This window comes from Bicyclus anynana, chromosome 5 (genome assembly GCF_947172395.1).
Source record: "Bicyclus anynana chromosome 5, ilBicAnyn1.1, whole genome shotgun sequence".
In the NCBI taxonomy this organism is placed as follows: Eukaryota; Metazoa; Arthropoda; class Insecta; order Lepidoptera; family Nymphalidae; genus Bicyclus; species Bicyclus anynana.
The window spans coordinates 1403499-1428318 of NC_069087.1; the positions used below are offsets into that span (position 1 = coordinate 1403499).

Genomic DNA, 24820 nt, shown 5'->3' on the forward strand with positions numbered 1-24820 from the left:
ATAGCCCTATGTTCTTCTAAATCCTGTCCTAGAAGGAGCCTGCAGCAATTACATTATTATATTTGCACAAATTAACGTGAGTATTTAACGCATAAACTTAATAGGTAAATACAAGATTTTCGCCCAAACGCCCAGTCATCCCACTTCTGATAGCTATACCGTTCACAGGTCTCATGAATGGAGTTTTATTGTCTAACAAACACTAACCAGAACTGCAGATGAATCGGCGAGCGAGAACAATCACTAATTAATCTATTAATGATTTTAGCAGCGACGGATTTAGATATCCTTCGCTCTAGGGCGTAAAATTTCTTGTAATTCAAGTATGTATGTGTCTATCTTGTAATTATTGACAATAGTTGACTCTACCACAGCTCAAGGTAAGTAGGCACGTTTACAAGAAATGGACATGCTTGTAATCTTAAAAAAAAACCGACCAAGTGCGTGTCGGCCATACGCACTGTAATAATAGTCTCTGTACTAAACCACAGACGGACAGACAGACGGACATCTGTGGACTACGGAACCCTAAAAATGGTCAATGCTGAGAGCAACGATTTGTTATGATAACGATCGAAACTGAAAGCTCAGTCTCCGAGGCACTGTAACCAAGTTCCCAACTCAGGACTGATAATTTCGAACTCGAAGCCTCGTGATCTGAAGCCTTCGTAGGCCAACCACTGGACTACAAGGCAGTTACGCACATATTATTTCTCAGAAATTTATAATGCAACTTTGTTTTGTGTAAAATGTTATCTGTTGAATCAACAAATTTCTTAGCTGTTTGATTGTTCAGTTTGCACAACAAACAGATATCACTACACCAACTGATAAACTAATAAGATAAACTTTAAAACTGTAAAAACCACAGAACATAAAAAACCGACTACGTAAACACCTACTTTTTATGGTGGTGACTATTGCTGTAGCTATGTATACAAGTGGCAGTCGTTTCGGACTTTAGAGTAAATAAATATATTAACAAGGTACGAGTAATAATTAAAAAAAAAAAAAATACCGACTGCCTAACCTGCTTGCATCTAGTCATCCGCCTCGCGTTTTGTATAGCGATTAATAAAAAACGTTTTTCTAATTGTAGTTTTTTTTTATATTATAATCCATTTTTAAATACTCTTGATGAGCCCATAAATTTGATACCCTTATCGGGATATTCAAAAAAAAATTTTTTTTTACCTCGAGTCTATAGCATCTCACTCTTCGTGTTGTTTTTTTTAACTTCATCTATCTAAGAACACTTAGGTTATTAAGATGAATCTAACGATATATTAATTACGTAAATCCATTGAGCGGTTTGGAAGAAGATATAAGATAGGTAATAAAGAATATTGTTATCTATCTTATATCTTCCATGTAGATACATACATACATACCTACATAAATAGGCGGGTAAATATATATGTACTTGAACAGTACTAAGTAAGCTGATTTTATCAATTACTGAACCCACGACCGTGGACGCAGAAAGCAGGGTCATTACCCACTGTGCCACGCGACGTCATTTAGATTCTAGGCTAGGAGAAATGCTCATGATCGCCCATCCCACTAATATTATAAATGAGAAAGTTAATTGGTTTATATGTTACGTTTTCACGAATAAACTACTGACCGAATTTAAATTTCTTTCAATAATGGAAAGGTACATTGTCAGCGAGTGACATTGACTATATTAAACGGGAACTAGAACTACACGAGTGAAATCATGTAGCGGCCGGTAGTATGTATATTTTAAAATGCAATCGTTGCCGAATGAACTGAAAATCACAGAACGGATTGCTCTGAATCTTAGCACGCAGATAGGTAGTTATTATTACGTTGGAATTCGCTAAGAAAGGATTTTCTTAGGATCACGCCAACAAGACAATATTATCGTCCCAAAAACCCGGTTGACATCCCACTTCTGATAGGTATTCTTTTTCTTTGTCGCTACACTCTTTACAGAATGCTCGTGGTCATTTGGTGTGGCGGCAAGCCTCACTATCCGTAACTAATAGGTATCCACCATTAACAACCCATATTCGGGTCATTGTTGAGCACGAGTCTCCTCTCAGAATGAGAGGGGTTAGGCCTTTGTCCACCACGCTGGCCAACTGCGGATTGACAGACTTCACACACGTAGATAATTAAGAAAATTCTCAGGTTTTCTCACGATGTTTCTCCTTCACCGTTTGAGACAAGTGATATATATCTTAAAATACACATAACTGTAAAATTCGACATGCATGCCCGGGCCTATTCGAACCTACGCCCTCCGAATCGAAAGAGATCATATCCTGAACTATCACGGCCCTACTTAACTTCTACTAATAGGTATACGGTTAAGAAATCCCAAATTTACGCGCACGAAGTTGCGCGAGTCCGCTAGTTTAGTAATAATCTCGAAGCAATCACGCGGTACGAGTGACGTTTCTATCTACTTTCTTGATGACGCGTCTATTGACTTTCACAGACGTAAATTAAATCACTATTAGCATAAACTAATTGTTTAGTACTCAATGAGATTAGATAATTGTAGTTATGAGTGATTCAACATTTATAATGAGCCAGAATATTGGATATGACCTTTGCCTCCGATTCCGGATGGTGTAGATTCGAATCCGGTCCGGGGCTTGCACCTTCAACTTTTCGGTTATGAGCTTCGTTCGTTATCAACCCATATTCGACTCACTACTGAGCTCGAGTCTCCTCTCAGAATGGGAGGGGTTAGGTCAATAGTCCACTACGCTGGCCCAATGCGGATTGACAGACTTCACACACGCAGAGAATTAAAAAAATTCTCTGGTATGCAGGTTCCCTCGCGATCTTTTCCTTCACCGTTTGAGACATGTGATACTTATTTTCTTAAAACGCTCACAACTGAAAAGTTGGAGGTGCATGCCTCGGACCGGATTCGAACCCACACATTCGGTTATGTGCATTTTAAGAAATTAAATATCACGTGTCTCAAACGATGAACGAAAAACATCGTGAGAAAACCTGCATACCTGAGAGTTTTCTTAATTCTCTACGTGTGTGTAGTCTGCCTATACGCATTGGGCCTTCGTGGTGGACTATTATATTGGCCTAACCCTAACCATTCTGAGAGGAGACTCGTGCTCAGCAGTTAGCCGAATACGGCTTGTAAATGATGATGAGACGGCATCGTGTGGCAGTAACCCTGCACTCTACATCCCTGGCCGTGAGTTGATACCACAATTTATCTCCTTCTATATTTATTAGTTACTAGCAGACGGGACGCGGTTTCACCCGCGTAGTTCCCGTTCCCGTAGGAATACGGGGATAAAATATAGCCTATAACACTTGGGGACAGTGTAGCTTTCCCACAGTAACAGAATTTTTCAAATCGGTTCAGTAGTTTCGGATCTTATCCAATGCAAACAAACATACGATCAAATCTTTCCTCTTTATAATATCTATAGATGACATAAAGACTACATGAAAAAGTAAACTGAAGCTGAACTGCAAGCCAATTCGCTAACTATGACGTATGTGTGGACATATACTCTATCAACTAGCTATTGTTCTTCTCAATTCTTAAATCACGTGATTTCATATTCACTATTTATTTAATGTTAACTGATCAAAATTGAGATTAGCTGTAAAAATGTCATCCGGTGCCTAGTGACAATCCTTCGTGGATATCATAGAGTAGATAGATGACATTGCCTAGACGACATTACGGAATACGAACAATGCGGTTGGTATTGATTTTCTGTTAATTATATTAGGTAACTAACTTACGTCTAAGTTAGTGTATTGACTGACTGAACTTTTAAAGAACCATTACCTAGTAACAGTATCTGAGGAAATTTAGATAATATAAAACCGTAAACTGAACTAGTAGATGGGAATCCAACCCAGAACATTTCTGCTAAAAACCAAGGCATTACTGGCTGCACAAAAAATATCATCAGACAGTACACCGGAAGTATCGGTAGACCCACAATCAGGGACAGACCTAAATAGTTTCACTCGCAAAGGTGAACATCTTATTGTACTTAATGAGATAATTTGAATACACCCATGGTCGGTTAGTGAACTTCATTCGGTTGTGAGTTAAGCCTTTCACTTGTAAATTAACCAGTTCAACTTTAAATGTCGTACGAAATTAACCTATTGGTTAAATTGTATGTTAATTTGTTGATGCGAATAGGGTGGATAGGGTGGCAACGCGACTCTAACCAACAAAACATCTTTCTAATATATAAAATTCTCGTGTCACAGTTTTCGTTTCCATACTCCTCCGAAACGGCTTGACCGATTTAAATGAAATTTTTTGTGCTTATCCGGTATCTATGAGAATAGGCCAACATCTATTTTTCAAACCCCTAAATCCTAGGGGTAGGGTAAAAGTAGGGTATGACTAGGGTAGGGGTAGTGTTGAGGTACGGTAGAGGTAATGTAGGGGTAGGGTAGGAGTAGGGTAGAAGCAGGGTAGGGTAGGGATAGGGAAGAAGTGCATCATAAGTCAAAGCGAAGCTTCACCGGGTCCGCTAGTATATTTATATATTTTTAATTTCGTAATGATAAATTGATGGACCAAGGAGATGGTAAGTGAAAATCAATCGAGCTATATGCAGAAAAATAATGATTTGATTAGATTTTGATTTTTTCAGATATATATATAAGCATAGGTAGTACATTGTATATGTTATGTTATTGTGTTATTAGGCTTTGTGATCATAAAATATTGTGGTCGTGTTGAGTTGAGTCCCACATTATGCGGTACAACCCAATATTGTGAATATCTCCGAAGCGAAAATAAAAATGCCCTGTTGCTTTAGCAAAAGGGAACCCATATATTATACTGGGCGTAATTTTCCTACAGGTACATACATACAAGATCGACTACAGGTACATTCAGGCGTTGAAGTGTTTGTGTGAAAGCGCCACCATGTCAGTCCGTATACAGGATCAGACCACGAGGACAATCCAATTGCAGCGAGGAGGAGAGATGTAATCTCCCCAAAGCTATTTACCGCTGCATTGGAAGATGTCTTTAAGCTTCTGGACTGGAACGGATTTGGCATTAACATGAATCGTGAGTACATCACTCAACTACGGTTTGCCGACGATGTAGTCATTATGGCAGAGACTCTGGATGACCTTAGTACCATACTCAACGACCGCAGCAGGGTTTCTCAACGTGTGGGCCTAAAAATGAACATAAGCAAGACGAAGATCATGACTAATACTCATGTACCGCTCCACCCAGTTATTGTTGAGGACTCTGCGCTCGAAATTGTAGACGAATATATATACGTCCCTGAGCCTTATTAGAAGGCTCAAAGTCACTCAGCGGGCGATGGAGCGATGCTTGCTATGCTTGGAGTTCTGCGTGATCGAATCAGGAATGAGGAGATCCGCAAACGAACCAAAGTCACTGATATAGCTCAGCGAATCGCGAAGTTGAAGTGGCAGTGTGCAGGCCACATAGTTTGAAAAGCTGATGGACGTTGGGGTCCCAAGGTGCTGGAATGGCGACCCCGCACCGGAAAGCGCAGTGTTGGTCGACCCCGCACTAGGTGAACCGAGGATATCAAGCGGGTTGCACGGAGCCGCTGGATGCTCCAGCATGCAGCATGGTGGCTCGAGATCGTTGTGCTTGGAGGTCCATGCAAGAGACCTATGTCCAGCAGTGGACGTCTATCGGCTGATATGGTAAGGTAAGGTAATTTTCCTGTAAATATGTACTACTACTTATGTAAAAAGAACTATTTCAGTTACAATAACCTATCTTGATTAAATACAATCTCATAGCATTTATTCATTTATTACATGTATAATTTAATGCTTTTTTCTGACCAAATAAAAAACATTTCCTTTCTTTCTTTATCATAATTATTTCTTCTTATGATGGTGACCTCATGAATAACAGATACCTACCAGTGTAAATGATACACGTAACACGTGCAAAGAATGCGGCGAACGTGCAACTTGGCCAAACACAGTTATCAAAGTACACCGTGCAAATATTTATAACACGGGCCAACGGATATTATTATAATTTCCGCAAAATGCGCTTTGCGTCCAAACGCCCAACGATTTGCTTTAGAACTATCCACCAACAATACGATGCTAAGTCGACGATCATATCTCCCGGGCCTTCGCTAAGGGCTTCGTTAACTTTAGAACTATCCACCAACAATACGATGCTAAGTTGACGATCATATCTCCCTGGCCTTCGCTAAGGGCTTCGTTAACTTGACACTGACTTTTTTTTTTTTCTCTTCTGGGTTTATCTGCGATCAGTATCATAACTATAAGCAGATGTGTTCTGTGATAACTTCGCTTGACGCTGACTTGGCACAAATATTCCCTTTACCTAGTTTAAAAATTCTCTGGTATGAAGGTTTCCTCACGATATTTTCCCTTCATCGTTAGAGACACGTGATGATTAATTCCTTAAAATGAAACAATTCAGTGAGACTAGCAAGTAAGAGTCATTATGTTCGTACTAATTCAGAAACTGTTTCCTAAATTAACGTTCGTTGTCATTTGATTAGCAAATCATATTATAAGTACTTTTAGGTTAATATTTTAATATCATACAACTTGAAGTTTACACTTAAGTTACACTTAAGTTACACTTGAGGCACTTATTGGCTGAGAAATATAAAGCTTGAATGGCATTTTACCATCATGCTGCAAGGTAAAAGGTTTTATTCTAATGTTGTCCATGTTCCTACGACAAATTACTATCTTATTTTCTAGTACCTACACATGGGTTAGAGTCTGTAGCGCAAACTCTACTTTTCCTCTTCGTCGGCGAATACGATATCCCTGAAATCTTACATCACCTAAAATATATCTTCGCTACGGTCACCGAGACATTAGGAATAAAATCACTATGCGCCCATAAACACCCATGACATTAATTCCTTTATCCAAAGGTTGTCTGGTAGATATTGCTATAAGCAATAAGACCGCCTTTGCACATACTTGTTTTCTATGTTTTCTTTTGTTTTGATTGTTATTGTTATTGTTTTGTGCAATAAATTATAAATAAATAAAATAAAAAAATAAATAAACACCCAATATTACTCTACGCGAAAGCCCAAGTCTCTCAGGACCAGTTTACTCTTTCACTGGTTTCAAACCCTTCACAACGTTGCGGTCTTATCAAGGAAACAACAGCGAATACGTACACAATCGGGGAAAAAAAAACACACATACAGCTGAACGTAGTGCCTCCTCTTTTTTGGAAGTCGGTTAAAAAGAAGCAAATATAAACGCAACAGCGGAAACAACGATGTGGCACCGTTATAGAATCCCATAATAGAATCAAATTGGCTTTTTCAACAGGCATGAAACTATCGCCACGTGGTATACATACTGTAACTGTTTTCAATGCAATTACTGTGGAAATTGAATGTATTGTTTACAATAGTTTATGGCTTATTTATTAATTTACAGCTGAGAATAACGTTTGCATATCATTGTACTTTTTTTTATTACTTTTTGAATATTTAAGAGCCATGATAGCCCAGTGGATATGACCTCTGCCTTCGATTTGCCGGAGGGCGTGAATTCAAATCCGGTCCAGGGCATGCACCTCCAACTCTTCAGTTGTGTGCATTTAAAGAAATTAAATATCACGTGTCTCAAACGGTGAGGAAAAACATCGTGAGGAAACCTGCATACCAGAGAATTTTCTTAATTCTCTGCGTGTGTGAAGTCTGCCAATCCGCATGGGGCCAGCGTGGTGGACTATTGGCCTAACCCCTCTCATTCTGAGAGGAGACTCGAGCTCAGCTGTGAGCCGAATATAGGTTAATAATGATGATGATAATGAATGTTGCAGTTTACATTTTTATAGAATGGCGAGAAAAAGTAATTACCTTTTCATTTTAATGGTTCACGGAACAGTTAAAGCAATCAATACAAATAAATAAAATAAAAGTCTGTCTGTGATTTCAAATTAACTGTGTATATTGACTATAAAAATCTTACCAAGTATGTACTCACTAGGTATGTTTAGTTATTTAAAACATGCATGTGATGTGTTTTTGTTAAATAAACAATTTTGAAAATCAAAACTATGTGTATTAATATTACAATTCGCTCAGTAGAGGTTTTTGGAAGTTGACTGGACGATGAGAGAAGGATGAAGGTCCAGAGGCTAATTGGAAATCTAATAGTCTCTACTCGTACTTCCAAAAATGTGTATTTATTTATTTATATTCTTTTGGATAAATTGTTAAATTGAATAGTTTCTGAAATTAATGTAACTGGCAAAATTTTCGATATCTATGTTTTAGTTTAATTTCATTGACGTTTATGTTCACCGTGCAATAACAAACAGTGTCCTAAATATAATGTTTATGAGGCTCCGAATAACGGCGGAAAACGCAATAAAAAATATTTTATAATTATTCACACGACTAACTATACTACCACACAATTTTCGAACTATGGTCTATTCTGAATTCACACAATGATATCGGAGAGGAAATGAAAGCCCGGCTCATCGTTGAAATAAGTGTTTCTACGCACTTAGTAAGTTATTTTCCTAAAAACTCCTCAGCCCTAAAACGATTTTCTGTTTATGACTCTTAAACCGTCACAGAAAAAAAAAATAAGCAGCTGTGTTCGAGAGAAAATTAGTACTCCGCAAAATATTTGGACTACTAAGAAGTACAGATGGAAATTGGAACCTATCGTCACAGAATTTACTACGAATTGTAAAATCTAGTGAAGGGCGAAACAATAGTGAGACATTGTAAAGCCCAACGCGTTCAGTGGCCAGCGAGACCACAGACAAAAAGATTTACAAGAAGACCTATAAAACAAGGCTAGTTTGTGTGAAAGAAGACTTAATTAAGGAAAATTAGTTGTGTAGAAAAATTGTGATTAAAAAAAATAATGAAGGAAAGTTGTTGAGGAGGCCAAGTCTCACGAAGGGTTTTAGCACCGAAGTAAGTATCTAAGTTGTATTGTAAGTAAGTTTTTGTATACTTCCATAATGTATTGTTGCAATACAGATATTTAAATAAATAAGTAAGTAATCAAATTTTTTATTATTTTATTTGTCCGGGCTAATCGTTTGGAACGGCTGAACCGGTTTAAATGGGACTATTACTTAAAGATGAAGAATGTTAATCAACATATAGGCGTATTTTTATCCCGGAAATTATCCGCGGGATATGTAAAAAACTGAATTTCAGATGACAAAGAATGATGTCGCATTCTTCCCCGACCCGATCACCATCATGTTGTAGTCAACGTGAAAAACAAACAAATAAAATTAAAACGCATTTTTTTGAGTTATATCAAGATACTTGCGCCCTTGAAGCAACTATGAGTCTATGACAAGACAATTGAAAGCAAACGTCAAATTCACTACTGCTAAATTTTCTTTTATTTCCCCCAGTGACTGATCCTGGACTCCATACAATTTTGGACCATCTCCTTTGGAATGGAAATAGATTTTACTCTCGATTAACACATAAGCTTCTTTTCGTCCCGGAAAAATCTATGGTTCTAGCGGTATCTGTTAAAAACTAATTCCACGCGGAAGAAGTCAACTTGGAATTGGAAACATTTTAACTTCCGTTTAATGACGTCATCATTTAGATATGCTAAATTGCATCAATGAAATGGCCGAAATTCTACACACTCAAGGTAGATAAATTGACTCATTTAAATAGAATCCCGGAACTGTATGTGACCAAGGAAAAACCCTTTGACGTTGATAGACAATATAATTGTTTTTAGCTATTACTGCAGCAGATTGACTTTGGTCTTACTCTATAGAATTATACCAATTACGCGAAATTACTGTGTTGTAAACAGCTTGTTATTATATTTTGCGTAAACCAATGATATTTTATATTAGAGATAGGACTAGCGCATCACAACTGATGCGGACAAATGTGCATAATTGTCTTAATTTCATGTAGTCGGTTAATAACAAAGTTATTTAAACACATAATACCTAAGTATTGTCTACAATGCGAGTTGTGTGTTTAGGAAGTGTAAAAATTATAGGTATATACATAAATATACAATGTAAGTAAACACAAAGTTGTGCATGTGTGCGCTCCGTGGAGTCGCTAAATTCGGATCACTTTTTACTTTTTTTTTTTACTTTTGATTTTGTAACATATCTATAGTATAAAATAATCATTGGTTACCTATTATTTTCAACTCTAAACTGACATTTGTAGATGTTAAACCCAGGATGTCGTTAAAAGCTGTACGATAGCCTGGGTTTAACTATGTTCGTGCGCTATAGCATGGTGCGGGTGACAGTTCGTTTGACTCTTGAAAGTTTGCCGCGATTCACGATAATAGTACGTATTATGAACGTAATAGAGCAACAGTCACCAGCACCATGCTACAGCGTACATAGTATAATACCTAATAATAACGTATATTTTTTTATTAATCAATAAAGTGTCCTGTCCTGTCTTTTTGCAGTAGGTAAACGCGAAAATTACCGAAAGAAAAATTACATCAAAAGACAGTGATTCATGAGGACAATTTAAGTTTACAATTAGACATGCTTTTGGGTAGATTGGTTGAAATATACGATAAATGTAACCTGTTGAAGGAAAGAAAGCGAGTGCTACAATGGCTAATTACATGCAGTGGCACACTATCCATTTTTTTATGACTATGATAAAATAAATAAAAGAATTAACAAAACTTGTAATTGGCGTCGACCTTCTAGATTTTGTTTTATATAAGGAAGCCTGAATTTTTGTACCCAATGCTATGCTATCACACTAACATCACACTTTACACTATTCTAAAGGCGAAAGTTTGTGTGTAAGTATGTTTGTTTCTCTTTTACGCTGCGGCTACTGAAGAGGTTTGGCTGAAATTTGGAATGGAAATAGATTTTACTCTGTATTAATACATAATTATTATCGTCCCGGAAAAATCTATGGTTCGGGCCATCGATCGTAGATCGTTAGATGGGCCTCAAAGCGTCGCGGAATTGTCATTGGTTTTACACATTGAGTACGTTGCACTCGTAACATATTTCTCTTTATTCATGTTGTGGCTTGTGTTTTTACACTTATATAAAGGTTAAAATAAAAAAAAAACAGTAAATATTTTTTTAAGTCCATGTCCACTCACAGCATGCGCTTGTTACGTACTAAGATAAGATGTGCGTGCACGTTTGGGTAATGACATAAAATTATGCGTTCTTTAGTATGGAAAGGCCCATCTAACGATTTATATCGATGGTTCTAGCGGTGTCTGTTAAAAACTGATTCCACGCGGATGAAGTCGCGGTTTACCCATATGGTAATGAACATTACCAAACAACCTGTAGGAATGAATGGCTTAATGATATGGTTTGAGGTTTTATATTGAGATGATTACGAAATAGGAGTAGAAAAAGTTAATTCAAGCTACACCATTCTTGCTCAACATACAAGAATACATGAATTATATACGAATAGAGTACTTTATCAGAACAACAATAAAGGTGCATGAAAATAAACCAATAAAATATAAGCGTACTACAATAATGAACTTTGTAAACCGCTGATAAAATTTATGGTTACGTAGAATTGCACCGCCACGTACAGAGTAGGAGTTGATGTCGCGATAATTGCGTCCTTATCACACCTACGGAGATTTGCGCATGACGGAGAGGATTGCATATATCATTCAGGTCTTGTTCATTACTTCACTTATTTACACAGGGTGCTCGGAAGTATTTCCCATAACTTCAAGGTGTGTCCATCATCAGCCGATGGACGTCCTCTGCAAGACATAGGCCCTTTGTAGGGACTTCCAAACATAACGATCCGCCTGCATCCAGCGAATCCCTGCGACTCGCTTGATGTCGTCAGGCCACCCCGTGGGTCGCTATTCTAGTACATTGGGACCCCAACGTCCATCGGGTCTTCGAACTATGTGCCCCACCCAGTGCAACTTCAGCTTCGCGACTTCTTGAGCTATGTAGGTGACTTTGGTTCTTCTGCGGATCTCCTCATTTCAGAAATACTCCGAGCATAGCTCGTTTCATCCCCCGGTGACCGGTGTGTGACTTTGAGCCTTCTCATGAGGCCCAAGCAACCAAGTCTCGGAACCATAGGTCGTCCGTCACTGGCAACACGCAGTGTTGGAAGACTTTTGTCTTTAGGCACCAAGGAATTTTGGACAAAAAGATATCGCGGAGTTTCCCGAATGCTGTCCAGCCGAGTTGGATTCGGCGGTTCACCTCTTTCTCGAAATTATGCCGATTATACTTATTATATCAGTTACTGTTGTTGTGTGACTTATAACAACTCATACAAGTAGGTACAACACATAGTATTCTGAATCGCGAAGATTGCGTGATATTTTCCCTCACAGCACTTTCGATAAACATGGCGCGAGCGTGCCGGATCGAGACCATTCCGCACATGCTTTGATTCAAATCTTTGTGCCTTTTTACCCAACTGCAAGACCCTTCGATAATCACTGTTAACTCTTCGAAGATATCTAGCGAATGTTGCTAAGAAGCTAAGAATCTGGCGACTGGAAACATGATCCTTCATGAGATATATTTAATACCTGGATAATGGGGTAGTTTACTGATTAAATACCCATTTTAGTATGAAGTAAAACCCAAAAAAATGTGAAAATCTTCAAAATCAGGGGTGTATTAACGACCATAAAAGTCGTCAGATTAACGACCATAAAAGTCGTCAGAAGTAGTTTACTGATATCAAATTTAATATAAACAATATAATAAAAGAGGATTCGCTTGTTTGTTTGAAAGACTATCACTGTTGGGAAGCTACACTATTTCCGAATGTTTTAGGCTATATTTTATCGCCCTATTCCTATGGGAACGGGAACCACGCGGGTGAAGCCCCACGGCGTCTGCTATTCGGTAATAATATATGGTCAAATGAACTTAGTGAAGTTCGATCATTATTATATGAGTCGATCCATTCGAAGATACAAAGAACCGTATTTGTAATCGCGGCATCCAGTGATGATTAAAACATGACTCTTTATTTGCTTATACTTATAGATTACACAATTTAAGGATACGATAAAGTGTACCTACCTATGTCACTGAATCTTTATGCAATGACAAGGCGGCCTCGTGGTGAGACAATACACGCGTGGGGACATAACTAGTCTTGTTCTCTACTTGCAATGTCACTAGAGGGGACATAACTAGTCTTGTACTCGATACAGACTAACAGTGGAATTCATACACGTTGTAGGGGCACCCCCAGAGGACCATTCACCCGCGGAGTGTCAAATTCTCAAACAAATAGAGGTTAACTTCGACACACAGCGGCTGAATGATCCCCTGGGGGTGCTCCTACAACGTCTATGAATTCCACTGTAAATATGTAATACTGAATTGATTCATCACCTAAATTCTAAAACAATACCCAACATCTGGATTTTTGCTGGTGCATTGTTGTTTACTCACCTAACTCTTGTGTCTGATTCTTTTTCGTTTAGGTATAAGGTCCGTATCTCAAAAGAAAAAAACCGGCCAAGTGCATGACGGGCCACGCGCAACGTAGGGTTCCGTGGATTAAATTAGCGCTCTAAGCCCATATTCAATGCACAAAAATACCGTTATTGATATATTTACCTCACACCGTACAGGCGACAAAAAATCCTCACTTTGCATGTTTGGCAAGGATTTTTTTTTAATTCTGTCTTTAGCGCTTCATAGACGTAATTAGTTCCATACCCATGTAAAATTTCAGCTTTCTAGTTTGTCTAATTAATTAACAACAAAATTTGTATGCAATTTTCGTGCTCCGAGCAATGACATTTATAGTGTTAGAAGATTCCTCATATCTTTGACAGACTTATCCAACGATAGCCCACACTATGGGCGAGTAAAAAAACTACTACTCTACTTACTAAAGTAAAAAAAGAAAAGTCCAAAGAAGTAGAAAACATTGTGGCTACAATCCTCTAGGGTTAAGGCTTTTTTATCTAGGAATACAAGACGGCCATGACTTTAGAAACACGAAACCGGTTATTTATTGATTGACGGATCTGACGGTTGTTCGTTGTGTATGTAATAAAAATAATAATGGATTTTTGTTTATCTCTCTCATAAATTAATTAATGTGATGTTCATAATAATGAGCCATTTTCCTCTAAAGTGAAAAAATCCGCTAGGGACCGCACAAGATGGGTACAAATAGACATAATGACCGTCAAATTATAGTAAGCGGCACTTTTATAATATGTGTCAATTTTAATAGAAGTAATATTTTCAAAGGGTAAAATTTTAAAATTAGTTTTACTAACGATAACGAACCAATAATGTACCCGACTGTACTGTGACATCTTTATCGTAAGTGTAAAAGAATTTTATATTTTTGAGCACAAGCGGGATTAGACTTTTTCTTGGGAATATTTAAAAAAGGTCCATAGTTAGCTGACATGTTTTGAATTCTCTATTGACAACATCTTGAAACGTACTTACGTCTATATATAATGGAATTAACGGAAGATGATGATGATGTTTCATCATCATCATAATCATATCAGCCGATGGTCATCCACTGCAGAACATAGGTCTTTTGTAGGCCCTACTAAAGGCCTATGATGTTTATGTACCTGGAGCCAAATTAAAATTTGCAAAAGTGCAAGACTATCTTGTCCGGGACTTAAAGCGATCAGATCATAGAGCCCTGATTTGACTTTGGTAATTATAGATAGATAGGATGGTCCATGGGATCCGGAGCATTTTCCTCCAACCACATTTCGAACGCGTCACATTTTGACTGACCATTTCCTCCTTTAAAATGCTTAATTTTCCTGGTTAGAGTAATCCTCTAATTCCAGGCTGCTAAACGCTGGTATTTGAGAATTGAAGTTTTCGAATAGTACAAACAGTATTTAATTTTAAAAACTTTTTGAGTTAAATCGCCACAAATAAACAAAAAAAAAGAATCTTATCCTCATTGGAATGTTACTAGCAGACGCCATGCGGTTTTTCCCGCGAAGTTTCCATTAAGTACAGGGATAAAAAAGCATATGTTCATTAGGGATAACGTACTCGAAGGATTCTGATGATGAAAGAATTTTTCAAATCCTTTCGTCCGTCCTATTCAATAGAAACAATCAAATCTTTTCTCTTTAAAATATTAGTATAGTTTTTTTTTATTTTGAACAAAAATACTCCTACAAAATAATTATTAATAATAAAAAATATAAAATTAGCTTACTATTGTCATTTAATTCTAAAATCTACTTTACATTTTACTTTTGCTAATTTTATTTGTCATTTTTATCGTAAGAGAAATTGCTAACGCCTGAATGGAATAAAATTTCTAAAATTAAGAGCAAAATGATGTAATAAAATTGTAATAAAAAATCCTAATTCAAGTAAATACCACAAAAAAATCCTGTAAAATTTTGATGTTGTCGGTTACCATAGTTTACGAAAGTGGTTACGATTTATTTGTTTACAAATTTCCATTGACTACAACGTCAAACGTATCAAAACGTATAAAATTGTAAGCAGAATTTACGAAAGAATATGTACCTAAAAAAATTCAACACATTTGTACCCCCCTCAGGGCTGCCCCTAGCGGATTTTTTTAATACCTCTAGAGGAAGATGACTCATTAAAATCTAATGTATTTTTTTTGTTAATGACAAGTTAGCACTTGAAGACTGTAACTCTTGAGTCTTTAAGTAGGCGAAGGAACCAGTATCACTCTCAGAACCACCGACATACCACAACGAGTCGCGAAATTGAAGTGGCAATAGCCGGAGCTCACAGTTAGAAGAGCTGATGGACGTTGGGGTCCTAAGGTGCTGGAATGGCGACCCCGCACTAACGAAAACGGAGTGTTGGTCGACCCCCACCAAGGTGGACTGACAACATCAAGCGAGTAGAAGGGATTCGCTGGATGTAGGTGACTTAAGATCGTGATGTTAGGAAGTCCCTACAAAAGGTCTCTGTCCATCGACTGATATAATGATAATGATGATGATGATGGTGGATGATGATGATGATGATGATGTTTGTTTATTCGAGACTACCAGTTCAGGCGGCAGAACCTATCACGAAAAGCCTCGAAACCGAGCAATCAAAACCATCATTAAAGAATAATGAATAATTATTATCATTTATTCTCGTACTACTTTTTTGTCACTGAGAAATGATTTAGAAAACATGAATATACGTTCCAAGGGAACGTATATTCCGAACGTAAAGACTGATTTAGGAGTACGACAATACGGTTACCGTCCAACGGACGAGGACCGAACCACGACCTCTCGGTGAGTCCGGCTCCTTTACTGCGAAGCCATTGAGGTGATTGAGGCGTTAGTAGATTTGTTACGACAATAGACAAGCAGGCGGAGATCGGATTTTGACAGCCTCCGTGGCGCAGTGGTATGCGTGGTGGATTTACAAAACGGAGGTCCTGGGTTCGATATCCGGCTGGACAGATTCAGATTTTCTTAATTGGTCCAGGTCTGGCTGGTGGGAGGCTTCGGCCGTGGCTAGTTACCACCTTACCGACAAAGACGCCAAGCGATTTAGCGTTCCGGTACGATGTCGTGCAGAAACTGAAAAGGGGTGAGGATTTTCATCCTCCTCCTAACAAGTTAGCCCGCTTCCGTCTTAGACTGCATTATCACTTATTATCAGGTGACACTTTAGTCAAGGCTAACTTGTAAAGAATAAAAAAAAAATTAAAAAAGATCGAACCTAGGTCTTGAGTCCATCGTCTTATCCTTAAAACTAAGAAGAAAACTTTCAAAATAATAATTATATTGTAAAATTAATAACTTACTTATGTTGCTTAATGTGCTGTCCAATATTTAAATTTATCCTTTGGTCGTAAACTAAAACCCACCATAAATTTCATAAATCCTAAGCCATCTCAGCTAAACAAATTATTACAATACTCGTACATGGATATTTTTAATCTCACTATTATTAAGAAACTACGAAATAATTAAAAAAAAAAACACATCCAAACAAAACCTCGTCAAAAACAAATTAATGAAATAAACAAATTACAATTTACACTTCAAGGAATTTCACTAATTTCGCGAGTTTATTTCTCAGTCGTAATTTTTCACTAAACTTTTACTTCCAACGCAGCGCACTCCCGCTCGACAATGCGAGCAGAGACAAACTAAACTGGTTACTCAAGTCTCAACTGAAGCGTTTTCGTGATTTTCGCACATTCGGCATTATGTGGCCTGCGATAGTCAGACATGCTTCATTGATGTAGGAAAGACTATTTTTTTATTCTATGACAAGTTAGCCCTCGACTACAATCTCACCTGATGGTAAGTGATGATGCAATCTAAGATGGAAGCGGACTAACTTGTTAGGAGTAGGATGAAAATCCGCACCGCTTACGGTTTCTACACGACATCGTACCGAAACGCTACATCGCTTGGCGGTACGATTTTGCCGGTAGGGTGGTAACAGGCCACGGTCGAAGCCTCTAACCAGCCAGACCTGGACCAACTAAGAAAACCTCAATCAGTCTAGCGGGGGATCGAAGGACCTCCGTCTTGTAAATCCAACGCGCATACCACTGCGCCGTTAGTGCTTTTGGAGTCTTTAATCATAACTGCTCTCGACTCTCGACGTCTCGGCAGCACCGCCGTCGAACGCCGCCGAGACGTCGTTGACTGCAGTCGGTGACCGCCGTTGTCTGCCGCCGACTGCAGTCGACTGCGGTCGTCGGTAACATATGCCGCTTAAATGAACACTTACTGCCAGTTTCTTCATGTAAAGCTAAATTAACAGTAAAAGTAGTAAGTAGTAAAGACGACTTTATTTTTCAGTGAATAAGACCGTCACTTTTGATTTATGACATTACTTTGACTGTTACTTGCGATGAAGAAACTGGTCGTTAAACCACGTTGCTGACGACTATTGGCGCATGGTAGCTCCGTGGCTGGCCGCCAATGAGAAAGTGCCAACAAATCGCTGTTGACAAGCAACTACTGCAGCAAAACACCAATCAAGAAGGCGCTGCGATCGATGACGCGCTGCTATGAGGGCGCCACCATCGTATTAGCCGTGTCAGCGGGAATAAAAACACAACTGCCTTTTTCACCAGAATTATCGCATATAATTTATTGTATTTATAATACATAAGAATAATCAATGACAATACATGGGTATTTATGCACTTTTATATATAATTATTGACTTTTTCCTCACACCGATCTCTTTTTTTGTCCTCTCTCTCCCATATATCCTTTCCCTCCAACTCATCGACCCACTACGTCACTCTCTCTGCTCTGATTGGTCAATGTTTCTCTGCGTCGACGCTATTGGCTGATTACAGTAAACTTACGTCTAAAAATCTAACAAATCACATTTAAATAGTTGAAAGAGAATAGCTTAATTAATTTATCTGCTTCCAAATTTACGGAGTATCGACTATGGGATTTGTGGCCATCTTTAACAGAACCTAACAGCTCGGCCATCCTACCTTAAGCGAGTCCCATCGCTTTTACATCAATTTAATACATTAATTATTATTATTCTGAATACATGTTTTCTCTATACTAAATTATCTATCGTGTTAACATAAACTAGACTTTAATAAGCTAATTAGCTAATTAATCCATAACTTTATTATTATGATTACCAAAGTACTTATACAATTTTCTTTGGATAATAAATCATACTACATTATAATATATGTAAAAAAAAACAATATACAAGTAAATAAGTCTGAATATTGTTCGCACGCAACTAGCTCACTGTACATTTAGTAGATACATAATTATGGCTAAATTTGAATGAGGATATAGCTAGATCTACTCTTCTTCGGTATCATATTCAGACGATTCAGAATCAAATTTTATAGTGAAATTCATCCAAGGATGGATTTTGTCTATAGCCACAATACCTTCGTATCTTTGACCTCCTTTTCGAGTAAGAGGTGTGTCCTCAATCAAAAATCTGTCATTATCGAGCAATTTTACTATGCGGTAGGGACCTTTATATTTTAAAACCTCCATAGTTTCTGTGATTTATCATCATGAGCTACTTGTCTTTCTACTCGCACTAGGTCTCCTTGTTGGTATTGGGTCGCCGTCTTCCTGTGCTTATTATAATTAATGGTATCTTTTATTTGTTGTTTTTTTTTTTTCATTTTCTCCCTAGCTTCCTGCCTTAAATTGTCCAACTCTATTACTGAAATTCTGTTTAGTGTATCTATAATAACTTTGCTTAGCTTAATAATGTCCTGTTAATAATGTTGAATCCAAACAGAAATTCTCAAGGACTCTTTTGAGTGGTTTTGTGTTTTGTAGTATTGATACCAACCAGTATATCTGTGATATGGTCGTCCCAAGAATTTCCATCCCCGCCGTGAAAGGTGCGTCTAAAATGGTTCTATTGAACAGTTCAACTTGGCCGTTAGCCCTTGGGGTAGCTTGGGGTTGAATATGCTTCAATCCCGGTTAAATTCCTGTTCACTTACCGCATTGTACACAGGATTCCTACTGAGCGCATCTGCACGAGTCATTCGTGCGCCTGGTCGGTATTCAATAGTGCGGTCGTATTCCTGCAGCTGTATCCACCAGCGTACGGGGAGTAAGGTCTCTTTTGACTAACGTTGCCCTGAGAGTATTGCAGTCTGTTAAGATCTTAAATGGTATTCCAATAAGGTATACTCTGAACTCGCTTAGAGAGGCAATAACCGCCTCTCTCTCGGGTCTCTAATTCTTAAGAGTGTAACTTCCGTTCACCACTCATCACATCTTACGACTAAACTATGAGATTGGCTGTAGTGTCCCTGGAAAAGTATCCCCGCCAGACCTTCTTTGCAGGCACCTGTATACAGTTCTACTCACCCCTTTGGATATAGTGCGATTAAAGGTCGGCTTGTAAGTAATTCTTTTATCTTCTCAAACACTATTTCTTGCTCGTTTTTCAAAGACCATTCGACATTTTTATTCAAAAAAAAGTTGTTAGCGGAGCAGTAATGCGTAACATTCAATGAAACGCCTGAAGAAACCAGATAGACTAAGATATTAGCATTCCTCGTGTTGATTATTGGATCGCGGGAACCGCTTCGCTTTTTCTACTGCCGGGTCCAAATGCTATCATACCTAACGTCGACTCCCAGAAAATCTATACAATCCAGAAAGAAATGGAACTTATTTAGCTTCAACGTTAATCCACCTTTTATAACAATTGTAACACTTCTCCCAATCGTTATATCCCTTCCATGAAGGTTTTTAATGGGATTAATAAGTCAACCGTTCTGCACCATAACGATCGGACTTGCGTAAGGTGACGATGACTCTCTTATTATTTTGTTGTGTAACATCTCTTGAACCATATTATTATGAGACTATCGGCATGCGACATGGACAATATACGACTGGATTCCTTGTCAATAGAACTTTGAGTTCTTTTCGCAGTTCTGTGTCTAAATTCGGGTTAAAATTCACAGAAATCATTGGAAAATACACTAAACGAGTTTTTGATGTTAGCTGTTGAAGACTGATTCCTTTTCCAACGACCTAGTCAACAGTGTTCCTTTAACGATGCTCATGGGTTTTGCCGAAATATTATAAATCAAAATTGCACTATGACCTTCTTTAATCGCATATTGGTCGGGAAGTAAATAATATTCTTTACCTTTTGGGCCATGCATAGTACCTTTTATATGCACTTCACCGTATAATACTTGAATGTCAGTTACAACCTGTACTGCTCGCTTTGTGTTACAGGGAATCTCGGAATCATATGCCGCAACTAACTTCATTTTTAAATGGAGGCATCTTTTATGTGTAATCGCGTTTGGAGTTTTTATTATCAGTATATCAGGTTTTTCTGTGAAAGAATGCCCCAGAAGTACAGGTTGCATCAGTACATAATCTTCCACGATATACAAATCAATCGTTTTTGCTACACCTTGCGCCACTACAGAAGCAAACTAAGCGACTATTCCTGAAGGGCTTACTAGACTGGCTCCTATACTGATACCCATACCCCTGAGGGTCGGCAGATTTGTTCCTTTAGTCATTTAAAGGCCTAGAAACTTGACAGCAATTACCTTGATCATACCTTGAAGAGAACATTGACTTCCCAGATCTACGTGACAGGAAACTGTGGAGCCGTTTACTTTTATGTCCATTACATATTTGTCTATTCCAGTGTTTTCAGCGACTACTTCGGGTACCTGTTTTTGTTTTGGATCATTACCTGTTGAAGTCACCGGTCTTCCAGCGTTCCGGTAACAGTTATAAGTAAGATGTCCAATTCGGTCATAAGTTTTTTTTTTCACAACTGGAACTGTGGTGACCTATCGCATCAAGTTATGGCACTTTAAGGGATGTTCTATTTCCTGGCTGTTGTAGCACCTAATTAAAGGATTGGTGGCGTCACCTGATTTATAACAATCAGCTCGAAATGTACTGGGCTCGACTTGACATCCAAATCTCCCTCTCCACATGCTGTCTGGGTTATATCTGATTTGACCTATTTTTATAGATTTGAAATATTTAAGTACCCGTTCCGGGTCCTGAAGTAGAGCCGCTTGGAAGCCAACTTTCATCGCACGTTTCTCCACCATTACACCATTACACCATTCAGAAGACAATTTACGGCCTGTTTTCAGATGATTCTACACCTATTTAGTAAGTTAATCTTCGCATAGTAATAATGCTCTAATGACTATCCATATTTAACTTTTTTTTTTTTTTACCTAGCATTTCGATTAAAAGTTCAGCATAATCCTCCCTACACGGAAAAGATTCTAGTTTTTTTTTTCCATTCGGACCACGTATACAGTACCGAAGTTAGACCCTTATACCAAATCTTGACAACACCGCTTAATTTTGGCATAGAGTACTGTACAATCTCTCTTTCTTCCCAACCATAAATTTTAGCTCATTCTTCCACCTTGTTGATCCATATTAAAACTGTTTGATCTTTTGATACAGGGTCGAACTCTGGTACCACATTCGTCGGTGTGAATGTTAGTTTTGGTCTATCCGAAACCTTATTTTTTTTTTTAAATATATAAAGCCTTGTATCCCTTCCTTCTTCTGTAAATTTAGATGATTTTACTCTTTTCGGAGATGGTGTCTTGCTTCTCGATTCTAACGAACTGTAAGCCGCACATTTTCTCTTTCGTAAGCCTTCCATACCAAATCTTTCCCGTGAATTTTCGTCCCTTTCAAGTTGTGGTGAAGACGAATCGTCCTCGGTACCAGACGATGAAAGATACTGTTGCTTTCGTACTTTTGATCGACCTGTCCTTTTTCTTTCACTTAGACGTTCTCTTTTGTTCACACCACCTTGTATCGACTCTTGTCCCGAGTATGTTTCATATTCATCCCGATCAGCCATATCTCCCACTATACTCATTTCCTCAGATTCACTCCTAGTAATCAACAACCCTCCACTTAGGGTTTCATTCCTTTGCTTAGACCCCCCACCAAGGATTTTCATCCTATCCTTGGACCTACTCCTACTAAGCAACAACCCTCCACCTAGGGTTTCATTCCTTTGCTTAGACCCCCACCAAGGATTTTCATCCTATCCTTGGACCTACTCCTACTAAGCAACAACCCTCCACCTAGGGTTTCATTCCTTTGCTTAGACCCCCACCAAGGATTTTCATCCTATCCTTGGACCTACTCCTACTAAGCAACAACCCTCCACCTAGGGTTTCATTCCTTTGCTTAGACCCCCACCAAGGATTTTCATCCTATCCTTGGACCTACTCCTACTAAGCAACAACCCTCCACCTAGGGTTTCATTCCTTTGCTTAGACCCCCACCAAGGATTTTCATCCTATCCTTGGACCTACTCCCACTAAGCAACAACCCTCCACCTAGGGTTTCATTCCTTTGCTTAGACCCCCCACCAAGGATTTTCATCCTATCCTTGTACCTACTCCCACTAAGCAACAACCCTCCACCTAGGGTTTCATTCCTTTGCTTAGACCCTCCACCTAGGGTTTCCTTTTTATCCTTATACCCTCCACCTAGGGTTTCCATTTTATCCTTAGACCCTCCACCTAGGGTTTCCTTTTTATCCTTATACCCTCCACCTAGGGTTTCCATTTTATCCTTAGGAAGTAACCCCCCACCTGGGGTTACTTTCCTTCGACGCAACCCTCCACCTAGGGTTTTTTTTTTACAATCATCACCAAGGGCATACTCCTCATTACTTTCCATTATCGCCTTTTCTGAAACTGACAGTTAGCAGTTCAATATTTTGTTACATTGTTTAATATCAATGTTGAAACCATTTTACCATTTTAGTAATAATATTTCTATTTGAATAATAAATATGTTTTTTTTTAATTTAAATTTTACAATCAAAAAAAAGTCTAAGCTAGGGCTATAGTTACTTGGTAATAGCCTAATGCTTGTAACAAGCGTTTAATAATAATCGTATTGATCCACCTGTTATACTAAAGAGTAAAAATTTATAAGACCGGAGTCATTATAATATGAATTAATCGAGAGTCGATCTTTATTTATACCTCGAAAATTTTTGTAAATCTAATTGAATATGTATTAATGTAACGAAGATAACTTAAATAATTTTGATCCTGTTATACTTGGTTTAGAAAGCTTAATAAGCCTAACTTAAAGTTATAAATAATAATAAATATACTTAAACAATATACACATCACTACTTACCCCCAAAGCAAGCTTTTAGCCTGTGTGATAGCTAATTCTATTAATTATAAATTTATATACTACATATACTTATATTATATGTATATAAACAAAACCCCCACACACTGAAAAACACCCATGATCATCACACAAATATTTTTCAATAGTGGAAATAAACAAAGTGAACTACTAAACACAATTAAATGTTTAAGGAAAGGTAACCATAAAGTATCATATCAGTATGGACCATTGTTATTTATATGAAAATATTGACAAAAATAAATTTTAAAACAATAACTATAATAGAATAGACAGAAATCAGAATATATTTCATTATGCTATCCTTTATAAAATTGTGAATCTTTTTTTTTTTTCGTTGAGGCAGGTAGGTACCCACATTTGTTATGAAACAAATTTTCAATTTGCCAACTACCGAGTTGTTAGCAAACCAAAAACGAATGAAACCTTTTCTATAACTTGACGAGAGAAAAAAAAAAGAAAGTCTTAATTGAACAGGCTGTATGGTCAACGATCTTTGCCCATCCCCGTTGGGAACCAATTAGAAAAAAAAAACATGCTTGAAAAATTTATTGCATAAAACTTTAAATACTTATAATTTAATGAACTGTGAGATTATGTAATGTAAATGTAAATGCCTTAAATTTGTAATTAATCGTTACTTACGTTTCTTTTCTTTCAAATTGAGGGCGTGACAAGAAAATATGAGATTTTCTCGACTATCCCACTACTGAACTATTAGCCGTGTCAGCGGGAATAAAAACACAACTGCCTTTTTCACCAGAATTATCGCATATAATTTATTGTATTTATAATACATAAGAATAATCAATGACAATACATGGGTATTTATGCACTTTTATATATAATTATTGACTTTTTCCTCACACCGATCTCTTTTTTTGTCCTCTCTCTCCCATATATCCTTTCCCTCCACTCCAACTCATCGACCCACTACGTCACTCTCTCTGCTCTGATTGGTCAATGTTTCTCTGCGTCGACGCTATTGGCTGATTACAGTAAACTTACGTCTAAAAATCTAACAAATCACATTTAAATAGTTGAAAGAGAATAGCTTAATTAATTTATCTGCTTCCAAATTTACGGAGTATCGACTATGGGATTTGTGGCCATCTTTAACAGAACCTAACAATCGGATGCTGTTGGCAGCGCCGGTTGAAAGAACCAATGGGGACATCTGGAAAT

At 37.8% G+C, this 24820-nt stretch overlaps 1 protein-coding gene across 3 annotated transcripts in view; it reads right to left on the minus strand.

Moving 5' to 3' along the window:
* LOC112042944 (uncharacterized) overlaps positions 1-17095 on the minus strand; it is a 42441-nt gene extending 25346 nt beyond the window's left edge. For all 3 annotated transcript variants that reach the window (XM_052881693.1, XM_052881694.1, XM_052881692.1), the window contains exon 1: positions 16764-17095. The gene's annotated coding sequence lies outside the window, so the exon portion shown is untranslated. The remainder of the gene's footprint in view (positions 1-16763) is intronic.
* Between the last annotated feature and the right edge of the window lie 7725 nt (positions 17096-24820).